The sequence below is a fragment of the Pleurodeles waltl genome, chromosome 10, assembly GCF_031143425.1.
Source record: "Pleurodeles waltl isolate 20211129_DDA chromosome 10, aPleWal1.hap1.20221129, whole genome shotgun sequence".
Taxonomy (NCBI): domain Eukaryota; kingdom Metazoa; phylum Chordata; class Amphibia; order Caudata; family Salamandridae; genus Pleurodeles; species Pleurodeles waltl.
This window is the reverse complement of record NC_090449.1, coordinates 35908921-35923626: the sequence shown is the minus strand read 5'-3', so window position 1 is coordinate 35923626 and position 14706 is coordinate 35908921.

Sequence of the window (14706 nt, the reverse complement as noted above, 5' to 3'; positions counted from 1 at the left end):
TCCAAGGCCCTGGGCCAATAGGAACAGTTCAACCTGGACTGCATCGTATGACAAGCAGCCATGGACTGATTCATGCCTTACTGGGCCTCATCAATGACGCACTGCATGAGTCCTATGGCACCATCTAGAATTTAGAAAAGCAATAAAAGCTTTACTTTTTCCCAGAACATGACTCAACCTCTAGATATATTTGTAAAAAGTATCAAAATCATCAATCTCCTAGCGACGTAAGTCCACAAGATGGACCAAAAATGTATTGGAGGGAATTAGATTCTTTGCCAGCAGCAGGGCCCTCGGAATATAGAATTATAAGAGTGCCTTATAGAGGCACAATCAAAAGCCACATTATTTAGAATAATATCAAAGTATAGATGGCTAGTACCTATGCATGAAGCTGCATCTGTCACTTATAATCATGGCCACTGTAAATGTGCGATTGGGCAGCCACAGCTTTTTTTGCATAAAATGGATTTGCTGCATTTGCATAGTCCATTAGCTGTTGCCTCATCTGCAGATTTTAACCCAAAAATATTTGTAGCTCAAAAGTTACTAAAAACGTAGCAACACGTATAACCTCGCTGTGGAAGATTGTTTGCAAAATTTGACTGGGCTTCTTTCTGTTGCTTATTGCTGTATTTGGATATTAAACTGGTATTTATGAGGTGTTGCCAATGCCCAGACAGTGTTGCCAAGTGTAAAAAAGTCAAAATAATGAATCTATATGGTTCCCAATTAAGCCATTACAGGCATCTGGTCGCGCAGTGATACCTTAATCCAGATGCCCGTATGTGCACATTACAAAGAAACATCTTTCTTTTAGTGGCTCTCTGAGTTGGTGACCTAAAATTGATGGCCTTCCTCACTTAAGCTTTTCATTTACACTTTCTTGGGGTTCCCAGTTTTAGTGCCAAGATGCCTCTGTGTGAACCCTGAGCTGACAAGATACCCATTTAATCATTCATTCACTGTGATACCTTAATCCAGCAGCCAGGAAGCACCCATCCCTCAGTGATCTCATTCACTAATCCAGACAACAGAAAAAGATTATCACAAAATGGTGAAGTTTCAGAGTCAGATGGAGCTAATCCCAACGAGATGCCCCGACCCAGGCCTCCTGGGAAGCATTTTACACAGTTATAGACTAATAGAGATAATATCTTACCCTGTGCAGCATAAGGGTGTAATATCACAGTGATACACTAATAGAGATGATAGCCTAATCTAGGCAACAGATGGCTGTAATAACACAGTGATGCACTAATAGATATACTATCTTAATCTATGCAGGAGAAGGGTGTAATATCACAGTGATAATTTAACAGAGATAATACCTTAATCCAGGGAGGAGACAGGTGTATTAATACAGTAACACACTATCTGAGATAATATCTTAATCTGGGCAGGAGAAGGGTGTAATATCACAGTGATAATCTAACAGAGATGGTAGCTTCATCTAGGCAACAGATGGGTGTAATAACACAGTGATTCACTAATAGAGATAATATTGTAACCAATGCTGAAGAAGGGTGTAATAACACAGTGATACACTAATAGAGATAATATCTTAATCTATGCAGCAGAAGGGTGTAATAACAGTGATACACTAATACAAATATTTCAATCCAGGCAGCAGATAGGTGTAAAAACAGTGATACACTAATAGAGATAATATCTTAATCCAGGCTTTCTGGGAAGAATTTTACACAGTGATACACTAATGAAGATAATGGGGGTCATTATGACTTTGGTGGACGGAAAAGCCCTATTGCCGAAGTCCTGAAAGGTAGGTTGCTGCCAGTGTGGTCACCTCCCTGCCGGCCCCATTACGAGTTTCCTGCTGAGTCAGCAGGCGGAAACTGAGTTTCCGCCCGCTGTCCCAGCGGGAAATGGCCTACAGCATTGACGCTGGCTTGTAATAGAGCCAGCGGCAATGCTTTAGTGCGTAGGGTGCACAAGCACCCATCGCGAAGTTCACTGTCTGCAAAGCAGACAGTGGACTTTGCAACAGGGCTGACCAAGGGGGCTCCCCTGCACCACATCTCCACCAGCCGTTTCATGGCAGTGCTACCGCCATGAAACCGCTGGTGGAGAAGGGAGTCATAATCCCCAGGGCAGCGCTGCTTGCAGCGCTGCCCTGGTGGATTAGGACCGCCAGCAGTGCCACACTGTCCTGTGGAGGAAATGTTGTGGTGTTGGGGATCCGACTGCCGTGCTGCTGCCGCAGTCGTAATGTGGCAGTCGGACTGCCGCATTGGCGGTGATCCGACCGCCACTGCAAGGGTCATAATGAGGGCCAATATCTTAACCCGTGCAGCATAAGAGTGTAATAACACAGTGATAAACTAATGGAGATGATATCTTAATCCAGGCAGCAGACGGGTGTAATAACAGTGATACACTAATAGAGATAATAACCTAACCTATGCAGCAGAATGGTGTAATAACACAGTGATACACTAATAGAGATGGTACCTTAATCCAGGCAGCAGAAGGGTGTACTGACAGTGATACACTGACAGAGATAATATTTTAACCTACACAGGAGAAAGGTGTAATAAAACAGCGATACTCTAATAGAGAGAAAGGAAAAGGAGAAAGGTGTAATAACACTGTGGTAATCTAATAGAGATTATACCTTAATCCAGGCAGCAGAAGGGTGTAATAACACAGTGATAATCTAATAGAGATGATACACTAATCCAGGCAGCAGAAGGGTGTAATAATACAGAGATACACTAATAGAGATAATATTTTAATATGCGCAGGAGAAGATTGTAATAACACAGCAATACACTAAGAGATGATATCTTAATCTAGGCAGTAGAAGGGTGTAATTACACAGTGATAATCTAATCGAGATGATACCCTAACCCAGACAGCAGAAGGGTGTAATAACACAGTGATACACTGACAGAGATAATATCTTAACCTATGCTGGAGAAGGGTATAATAACACAGTGATAATAGAGAAGATACCTTAATCCAGGCAGTAGACGGGTGTAATAACAGTGATACACTGATAGAGTTCATATTTTAACCTATGCAGGAGAATGTTGTAATAACACAGTGATACACTAATAGAGATAATAGCCTAACCTATGCAGGAGAAGGGTGTAATATAATAGTGATACACTAATAGAGATTATGGGGGTCATTCTGACCCTGGTGGTCGACCGCGGAAGCATCGCCAACAGGCCGGCGGTGCTTCCTGGGCCATTCTGACCGCAGCGGTAAAGCCGCGGTCAGAAAAGGGGAACCGGCGGTTTCCCGCCGGTTTTCCCCTGGCCCAGGGAATCCTCCGTGGCGGTGCTGCTTGCAGCGCCGCCATGGGGATTCCGACCCCCTTCCTGACATCCTGTTCCTGGCGGTTCTTACCGCCAGGAACAGGATGGCGGGAACGGGTGTCGTGGGGCCCCTGCACTGCCCATGCCACTGGCATTGGCAGTGCAGGGGCCCCCTAACAGGGCCCCATAAAGATTTTCAGTGTCTGCTGTGCAGACACTGAAAATCGCGACGGGTGCCACTGCACCCGTCGCACCCCTTCAACTCCGCCGGCTCCATTCGGAGCCGGCTTCATTGTTGAAGGGGCTTTCCCGCTGGGCCGGCGGGCGGCCTTCTGGCGGTCGCCCGCCGGCCCAGCGGGAAAGTCAGAATGACCGCCGCGGTCATTTGACCGCGGTACGGTCTTTTGGCGGTTCCCGCCAGGCGGGCGGCTTCCGCCACCCGCCGGGGTCGGAATGACCCCCTATATCTTAATCCGGGCAGCAGAAGGGTGTAATAACACAGTGATAATCTAAATAGAGATGATACCCTAACCCAGGCAGCAGAAGGGTGTAATAACACAGTGATACACTGATAGAGATCATATTTTAATCTATGCAGGAGAATGTTGTAATAACACAGTGATACACTAATAGAGATAATAGCCTAACCTATGCAGGAGAAGGGTGTAATATAATAGTGATACACTAATAGAGATTATATCTTAATCCGGGCAGCAGAAGGGTGTAATAACACAGTGATAATCTAAATAGAGATGATACCCTAACCCAGGCAGCAGTAGAGTGTAATAACACATTGATACACTAATAAAGATAATATCTTAACCTATACTGGAGAAGAGTGTAATAACACAGTGATAATCTAATCGAGATGATACCCTAACCCAGACAGCAGAAGGGTGTAATAACACAGTGATACACTGACAGAGATAATATCTTAACCTATGCTGGAGAAAGGTATAATAACACAGTGATAATAGAGATGATACCTTAATCCAGGCAGTAGACGGGTGTAATAACAGTGATACACTGATAGAGATCATATTTTAACCTATGCAGGAGAATGTTGTAATAACACAGTGATACACTAATAGAGATAATATACTAACCTATGCAGGAGAAGGGTGTAGTAAAATAGTGATACACTAATAGAAATTATATCTTAATCCGGGTAGCGGAAGGGTGTAATAACACAGTGATAATGTAATAGAGATGATACCTTAATCTAGGCAGCAGAAGGGTGTAATAACACAGTGATACACTACTAGAGATAATATCTTAACCTATGCTGGAGAAGGGTGAAATAACACAGTGATAATCTAATAGAGATGATACCTTAATCCAGGCAGTAGACGGGTGTAGTAACAGTGAAACACTGATAGAGATAATATTTTAATTTATGCAGGAGAAGGGTGTAATAACACAGACATACACTAATAGAGATAATATCTTAGCATATGCAGGAGAAGAGTGTAATAAAATTGTGATAGACTAATAGAGATTATATCTTAATCGGGGCAGCAGAAGGGTGCAATAACAGAGTCCTCACTGAAAAGAGATATCCACATCGTCATCACCGGAAGCTGCTAAAACATGATGGCTTAATCCAGATGTCAGTCTTTAGAGAGAGGTCATCACGCAGAACTAGTTAGGCCACTAGACTCAGATATCCTATCTCAGTCAGGGAAGAGAGCTCCTCATGGACTGATATACGATTTGATGCACTAGATCACGGCTTATTGCTCAAATAAAATATAAAATTTGAGTCGCCAGAGAAAGTATCTAACTCACAATTAATAATTGATGATGGGATGCATTCTGCAATAATAAATTGTGCAGAAAACGAAAAGCATCATGAGGAACAGACCCTCTTGTTCTGTTGTTCACGTGTGTTCACAGTACGTTGTTTCCATGAATGGCACATTCGAAGTACATTCGTACTGCAAATAATACACAGTTATGCAAAGTGGGATAATTTCATATTTTCGGGAATTTCATGTTACAAGTGTAATGTGAAATTATTGACATTATGGAAACTAACCTGTCATTTTTTAAATTGTGACCAGGCCTAATTGTAATACCCAGTATTTGAAGCAGAAACTGAGCATGGGAGGCATTTGTACTTGTGAGTACTGGGTGAAAATGACAAGCTGATGTTTGGGGGTTGTGCATTTTATAAAAATTAAAGCTGAAATTGTGAAGGAAAAATATCAGTTTTTTTCAGAAATAGTGTCTTCTTCTGGAAAATTGAGTTTGTTTGCCCAAAGTAAAAACATATGTATATTTGCATAAACGTATCTGCTGAGAAAGACAAAGGGCCTGAATTGGTGGAGGGGGTTACTCCTTCACAAACATGACGGGTACCCCGTCTGCTGTATTACGATCCCATAATAGCCTTTGGAGATTGTAATAAGGCGGACGGGATATCCGTCACGTTTGTGACGCAGTAACCCATCTGCCAAACTCTAAATCAGGCCCAAAGGGTGCTTTCCCAAAGCACATTTAATGCTAACAGTTCAATGCTAATTTAGGATAGTCAGAGTGTAATTTTAACAGATGTAGCCTCTGTTTACAGTGATAACATTTGCTATTATGCTTATTCCTGAAAATTTCTGAATTTACACTGTTTTGCTGTTTTGTATGATTATGTGTCATTTGCGGTAAAAATTTACAGCGAATGTGCCATTTGTGCTAAAAGTGTACCGTGAACAACCGGGAACAAAAGAACACGAGCCGCTGTTGTTCGTTGTGCTTTTGTTTTTTTAACTATTTTTTTAGTGTGAAATGCATTCTTGCATCAAAAATTGATCTGAGGATAAATTTTGCGCTAACATATAGCGCAAAATGACGGATTTGTATTTCATGTAATTTCATGTAATCCTATGTAATTTTGCATGAGTTTGCCAAAATTTTATGTAATTATGTAAAAGCAAATCACGCAAATTCCTAATTACACTCATAGTTTATGGATTACACCATAACACTACGGATACTAGAATTTGCCAATAATGGCCACTGTTATGCCAAGACTGGGCAGGATGCCCGCAATATATTAGGTATGGCCATTATTACATGATGGAGCAAAATTAGGTCAGGTACGGCTAAAATTATCCCAGTCATCTCCTATTATGTCAAGGATGGCTGCCAGTATGCAACAGTTGGACCATGACCACCCAAAATATGGCAAGGGTAACTATTATTAGGACATTGCCACTATGTTGTCATGAACAGACACAATTTTGACAGCGATTAACCCTTTATAATGGGTCGCTTTCTTATACTTTTGATGGTTCTTTAAACCAGTACAAGGCTTCAGGGTGTGACACTATTTATTAGAGTGTGACATAAAGTCAAATAGACACAACAACGCACATAAATGTGCACAGATGCACACATACACAGATGCATGTGTGGTAGGCCTGGTCAGAACTTGCAGAGTTTTAATCCACGGAATTCCTTGGAGTTACATAAAAGCTCTGCGAGATTCCACTGAGTTTTGTGATTAGGCGGACATTGGCACGTTACGCTGATTTCAGTGCTGGGAGCTTGTTCCATTCTGAGAAACAAGCTCGAGCAGCACCACACGGCGCACCAGAGAGCGCTACCACTTGAGATACTTTTGCTGCCGCTCGGGTAGATTTTCTACTTGAGCAGCACCTTTCCCGACGTGAATGGTTGCAACTGACTGCGACCGCCGCCGGTGGGAGAAGTGTGCCGAGTGCACTCTTAGCTCCTGAAAATTGAGGTAGGGGATGTAAATTCTCGGTCGTGCACAAGAAAAAATTCCACCACACAGCGGTTGGTGGATTTAGCCTGGACTCCACCAGCAGAGCAGAGTTGATCACCCAGGCCTTATATGTGATTCTTAATTGTCTCATCTCTGGATCGAGACGTTGCTCTCCTCGATCCTACGGTGATCACGCACTGAACCCATACATACACTGGGCACAGCTGGCACTATTGTTTCATGCCCAGTGTCCATACACATGGTGTGACTTCTGGACCAGGCCTACAACAAGCCACTGTCCTTCTTACTTAACTAGATTGAGAGTGAGAAAGATGGTCACTTGGAAGACACCATGAGCTTCAGCGCAACTTATTTCTTGAACCAGAGGTTAATTTAAAACAGAGACTCTAAGACCATCTTTTACAAAAATACAGTCTCCAAAATATAGATTATCATAATCTCGACTTGAGATAAATATCACTGTAAAAAACGTGCCCCAAATATCCTAGGACTGGGTTTAAAAGACTACGGGCAGATGTATCAAGCAATTTTTAATTCGCAAACGGTGCGAATCGCAAAATTCGACCGTTTGCGAATGCAAAAATGCCTTTCAAGATGTATGAAAGGCATTCGCTGTGCAATGTTAAGGAATCGCTAAAATAGCGATTCCTTAAAACTGCGACCCCATTTAGAGAATCGCATATTACGATTCTCTAAATAGGAAATCGCACATAGGGAATTTCTATTTGCGATTTCCAAAGCACATGCATCAAGCATTTTCTAAATGCGAATTGGACATTTAGGAAATGCAATTACCACCAAATCCAGGACCACATGTATCAAGCCTTTTTGCATTCGCAAACGGTGCGAATGCCCGTTTGCGAATGCAAAAGTGCCTTTCAGTATGTATGAAAGGCATTGGCAATGCAATTTTAAGGACTCTCTAAAATAGCGATTTCTTAAAATTGCGAGCCCGTTTAGAGAATCGCAAATTGCGATTCTCTAAATAAGAAATCACAAAAAAGGAATCCTTATTTGCGATTTCTTAAGTACATGTATGAAGCTTTTCCAGTTAAGAATATGCAATTTGGGAAATGCAAAAAAAATCACAAATATGGGCCTACAGGCTCCCAGGTGCGAATGGGGTCTGTATCGCAATTTGCGATTCGGTAATAGCATTTGCGATTTTTAAGAAATCGCTATTACCGAATCACAAATATGATACATACCATTTTGCGAATCAGAAATAGCGATTTCTTAAAAATCGCTATTATCGATTCGTAAAGGGTTAGATTATAGATGTGGCCCCCAATTTGGTGGTAAGCATGTGCAATTTTTAAAAATGCATTTTTTAAAATGACATGTAGCGCACACATGCCCATAGGGCGTGTGTGTGCTTCACATGTCCGCAAATATTTTTTTGGGGTGCATCAGAGGGGGCCTTAGGCCCCCAGCACCCTGGGGTTTGCATTACCTAATTTGCAAATTCCTAACTGGAATTCGCAAACTGGGAAATGCAAAACCATTTGCACCTATGGGCCAACAGGCCCTCAGGGATGAATGGAGTCCCATTCTCTAATTGCAATTCGATAATAGCGATTGCAAATTTTAAGAAATGTATATTACCGAATCGCAAATTTCATACATACCACTCTGCATTTCTTAAATAGCGATTTCTTAAAATTCGCTATTTAAGAAATGCAAAACGGATCTTTGATACATCTGGCCTTAAATGAACTCTCTCCTGAAGTAGGAGATGTAGGAAGTAAGCAGCTGGATTTGGTACTTAAATATAGTTTGCATTTTTGTAAACAGAGCATATGCAGGTTCGAGATGTTATTCGTCAATTTTTTTGAGTCTATGCTGTGTACAAAATGTTTACAGGCTATGAATTCGCCTGGTGTTGAGACCAGGGTCTGTGAAGCCCTGACATCTTCAGGCTGAAAGCTGCAGTTACCAAGGAAATTAGAATGAATGCAATATTTTCCACATTCTGCAGCTACATGTTCCCTTTGACCTTTGGAGCCTCGTGTTCTTTACAGTTCAGGAACAATGGAGCTTTTTCAGGACCATCTTTGAAGTGGTCAAGGAATGACCTTGCTCTGTGCACAAAGACATTCCTGCTCTCCAGCAACGCAGGTTTACATTACAATCAGGTGGACGCCTTTGACCGATGTTCAAGGAAGGAGAGGTCTCATGCACATTCTCATCACTCGGGCATGGATGAGGCTCAGGGTCTGCTGAGAGCCCAACATTATGCTAGAGAAAGGTCATCAGAATTCTTAAATTTTAACAGTCCAGACCTGTGAGATTATGGAGAAAAACCCTATTTTTACAGAAAAATAACACTTCCATTAAAATCAACAGGGCACTTGAAACAGTTGAGAGGTGGGACTGCCTTCTGCAGTGTGGCACTCACTCCGGCTGAGAGTGACACCGTAGTATGGACTCAAGATCCAGTGAGCATCCACAGGCATAGCTATCAATAATGCAATAGAATCAGTGCACCGGGGCACCCCAATATAAGAGATATGAGGGGTCCATAGCACCTCTGTCGGGCATGCAGCAATTTTCCTTGCTTACATTAGAGCCAATAGCAACACAAAAAGATGATGAACGGAATGCTGCGCATCGTCAAACGTCCACACTCAGCCACAGTTCTGGGTTAAGTCCATTGTTTTATTGCTCACCGTGCCACCACAGTTTGGACCCAGCCATATGTAAATCAGTCTTGACCCTGCTCCCCATTAGAGCCAAGGCACCCCTACTATGACACTGTGAGCATCCATGCTGGGTCACAGGCATACATCAGGTGTGCAAGGGTCCACACAGCTGTTTAGTAGACCACATAATTGTAAAACTCATTCCACATGAGTAACACTTAAAAAAGAGGTTTGAGCATCGAGTCGTCAAAGGCCCATGAGCCTAGTCCAGTATCCTCTCAAGTGCCAGTGTTGGAGCCCAGATTTGGGCGCCACTGTATAGGAGCCCCTACCCTGCGCAACCTGAGTCCACAGTTCTACTGACTGTGCTGTTTACTCCCAGTGCTGGGCAGCTGATGCTTCTGAAGATGTAGAGTTTTAGCTTTAGCCACTATTCTTCTGGCCCTTACAAGGATGTTTGGTGTCGGGATACACATATCATCCCTGCCGGTTCCACAGCCCTATGCCAAAGATATCAACCTCTAATGGCCTACAGGTGTGAAAGTCACTGCTAATGAATGACTTGCACTTCAAACTTCATGCCTCACAAGGCGTAAGAGCGTCGTCTTGGCTTTCTGCTGGTGCCAGTAAACAAGTTTGGGTTTGGAACCAAGATACCCCAATCACCCATTGGAGGCAACAACCCAAATCAGAGATATCAAGGACCTATAGCCCACCCGTGTGAGACTCACTCCCAACCTCCATGTCGGCAGATGCAGAGTTGTGTGCGTTGAATCAGCTCAGAGCCTCGACCAGTGGCCTCTGTTGGGACCAGTGGTAGACGACTGAGTCATGCTCTGGTTCATCCCAGGTCACTCAGCTGGAGTCAAGCATAAATGCACAAATGTTTGAAATAGACTCCTAAGAAGTGATAGTTCAGACACATCCAGGAGGTGAGCCTCGAATCACCTCAAAGCCGCCTCCTCATTGGTGCCTGTGGAAGAGCCTGAGCTCAGGATCCGTGCCCATTATGTGCTACAACCCCTTTTGTGAGATATCAAAGTCTGATGGGCAACATGTGTGTGGGAGCCTCCAAAAGAATGACACTAGAGATATCTTCCAAGGCAGAACTTCGATCGTTGAGCTGACCAAGACCCAAGGGTTCTCGTCCTATGGATTACTGAGTGCCCACCTCCTGTGGCTGCCCCCTGGCAGAGTTACCAACGTTGACTGACACTTAGGTGCCTCTGTGGAGTAATGGAGACTAACCTGCATAATCAATATTCACCGTTCGCACAAGCAGTGCAGTTTTGCATTGCGCTCTAGATCTACCATGTTTCCACCCAATGTCCCTGCCATTTCTCTGAATTATTAAGCTGTAATGGCCTTACTGCTGTGACGTTCACTCCTAGTGAGCAGGAAGTGAGGAGTCTGGAGATACAGAGAGGAGTTGAGCGAGTCAGCCCAGACCTAAGTGCCTCTCCCAATATCTTTGTTGACTTTGTGTTATGCTCCGTTTCCACTGAAAGTTCACTTGATGCTAAATCTCCTTCACAAATCTATCCAAATACATGTGTGACTCCCACTCCAAAGGAGTGAGCATTGTGGTGTCCCTTGATGCACAGCTTCAACCGTCGAGTTTATAAAGATCCAAGAGTCTCACTGCGCAACCTCTTTTGTGGCAGCGATGGATCTTGGATTTGGCCTTTGGTTCCACTGATCATCTAGTCGATGCAATAGTCTCTTACCAAGAAGTAATGACTTTCAGGTGTGACCAACACAATGAGGAACGAGGTCCTTACTGAGGCAACTCTGGAGTTGACCACGACCTGAGCCTCGGCACCAGTGGTGTACCTTGGGTTTGACCTCTGAATCTGCTCAGAGCCCACACAATGCCGCACCCCCTTATCAAAACTATGCAGGACATATGCCCTTGACATGTGACACTCGCTCCGAATGACAGAGAACTGAGGTGGGTGCGGATGCAGAAATTCCTCCTTTGAGTCAATTAAGTCTCTCAACCAGCATCCTCGTTGGTGCCAGTGGTAGCCTTGAGTTAGGCCTTTAGTTTCATGAGCACCTCAATCCCTTACCAAGATTTACAGGTGTGACACTCACTCTCAATGAGTGAGAACTCAGGTGTCGGCTGATGCATAGCTTTAAGCATGGAGCTGACCAAGACTCGAGAGCTCTTTCCGGATGCTATCTCGGCACTAGCGGTGTTCCGTGGGTTTGGCCTCTGAATCCACTGAATGCCTGACCAATGCCACAGTCAGCAAAAAAAAGGCCAGGCTCGTGTCCCACAGGTGGGACACTCGCTCCGAATGAGTGTGAATTGTAGTGCCCGCTGATACATGGCTTCAATCATGGATTAAAGCAAGCGCCAGGAACCTCGCCCCATATCCCCCCTGGGGCAAATGGTGGTCGGGCGCGCCCAGCAGCATGCCGCAGCCCCCTCATGGCACTGCGGCCCCCATCTCGCTTCACGGCACTGCAGTGCGGTAGTGGCATCGGAGGCGGCTCCCTCGTGTCCATTGTCTCAGCTCCTTCTCACAGCTGTGCGCCATTCTTCCCTCTCCCTGGCCCGGCCGAGCGTCCTTGAGGCGCGGGGATTGTTGGCGGGTGCGCCGGGGGCTCCAGGGTTTCGCGGGCGCTGAATGCGGCCTACCCGGCGCCTGGCCCAGGTGCGCGCATTCAAGGGCGGCCTTTGTTGGCACTGCCTCAGGGAGGGGAGGAAGGGGGCTCGGAAACTACTTCTGCCGCGGGTTATTGTCCTGGGGGACGGTCACAGCCCTAGGACGCTTTATGGGTGTCTGGAAATACCCCCGATGTGCTCGGCAGGGCCTGGGCGTAAGACGATGTCTTTTCACCCTACGTTGTGCCAAAGGCTTAACGAAACTTGAGGGGGGCCCTTGCAAAGTACCTGGAATGGCCCCCCACCACTTGGAGCTCGGGGACCTTTGTCACGCCACTGGGTTGGGCAGTGAGTGTCGTGCATGTGGCCATTTGTGGGCGTTGGTTACACGTCCTATTGCATTCTGGGAGTTGCAGTCTTAGTTTGCATCACTCGAGGCAGTTGTACTGAATACAAGGAGGCGCCTGTTTCTGAAAGGGAGAGTCTGGCACTCAAAACATAGTGCCCCGGTCACCAGGCGCTATGATATCACTCTAACCATGCTTTCTATGCAGCTCGCGCCGTTGAGCGCCTTGTACTCGCTCTCATGGCTTCTTGGTGGACGGATGAGCCCCGGCCCAATCCTCTTCCACTTCGTGCTTAAGGGAGTAAAACCCTGTGCGCAAAACGTGGATTTTCACCTGGTTCGAGCCTTTTCCTCTTTTTTAGATGTGAACTCCTGTGGCCCCTCTCCTTCATCCACCACTAAGACACAGAGGCTGCCAGACACGACCCGAAAATTAATTGAACAAGGGCTTCTGAGCTCCTGCCCAAGATTGAATGGTGTTGCTATGTGTGTCCTAAGTGGCCAGGGTATGCGCAGGCGCGGGTCCCTTGCTGCTGCACCAGTGGATTCAAGCTAGCCTGGTTGATGAGTGGTGATACCCCCAAACCAGTGCTTAATTTGTCAATAAAAAGGTGCTGGTGCCCAAAGCCCTCCTCTTAAACACGTGGCTGCTGCAATTAAATATGTGAACACGGACTACTGAGGTGGCGTAATCCTGAAGCCATCTGAGACTCTTCAATCCATTTACGACCACCCCTGCCCCTTCAGCTCACTCCTGCAGCTTTCTACTTTCTCCCTTTGTGACGCTTTTTCGTTTTTCCCTTCCTCCGTCTTTCCCATATGTGACTTTTGCTTGCAGCAAATGCTTGAGGCAGAAGAATAAGCCCCGGCCCTCAAAAATAAGTGCCGCTGCTCCGCACCGGAAACAACAAGTACAAATTAAGCACTGCCCCAAACCGGTCCCTGGGTGCTTGTTTCCTGTCCAGGCCTGTCAGTTCGTACTGGACTGTTCGCATGGGGAGCAGGATCAAGACTGATTTGCATATGGCTGGGTCCAGGCTGAGGTCTGGGCAGCATCCTGGCATCCTCTTTTTCTAAGGGTAAGAGGAGATGTGGAAGAATGAGAAATGCAGTTGGGTTTTGACCTTCTCGTATAGCATCCCAAAGATAGCTGGCGATGGTCGTTCCTGGGGCCTCTTAACCCTAGCCATTCCGCAAAGGCTGACTTGCACCCAGCCACAGCTGGTGGTAAGGATGCAGGAACGGGAGGACTTAAGTTCGTTCTTAAAATTGTCATTAGAGGGAATTGTTTTTTTAGCCAGGAGTGGCGTTCTGTGTTCTATTTCCGGAGAAGACTTGCATCGTTATTGTTTTTTATTTTTTATTCAAAGAAATGAGTTTCCAGATCATACACATGATCGGGGATACTATTAAATCATGCCTCAGGCAGTAGAGCTACACCATCAACTACTACCAGCATGCCTCAGGCAGTAGAACTGCGCCATCAGATACTACTAACACATACCCCAGGCAGTAGAACTACATCATCACATACTACTCGCTCATGCCTCAGGCGTTAGAGCTACACCATCAGATACCACTAACTCTCGCTTCGGGCAGGAGAGCTGTATCATCAGATACTATTAACTCATGCCTTGGGCAGTAAAACTGCATCATCAGATACTACTAACTCATGTCTCAGGCAGTAGAGCTACATCACCAGATACTACTAACTCATGCTTTGGGCAGTAGAGCTACATCTTTAGATACTATTAACATGCCTCAAGCAGTAGAACTACATAATCAGGAACTACTAACTCATACCTCAGGCAGTAGAGCTACATCATCAGATACTACTAACTCATGCCTCGGGCAGTAGTGCTGCATCATCACCTATTACTAACTCATGCCTCAGGCAGTAGTGCTGTATTATCACATATTGCTAACTCATGACTCTGACAGTAACACTACATCTCCAGATGCAAGTAGCTCATGTTTCAGTCAGTAACACTACATCATAAGATACTACTAGCTCATCCCTCGGTCATTAGAACTACACCATCAGATACTGCTAACATCCCTCAGGCAGTAGAACT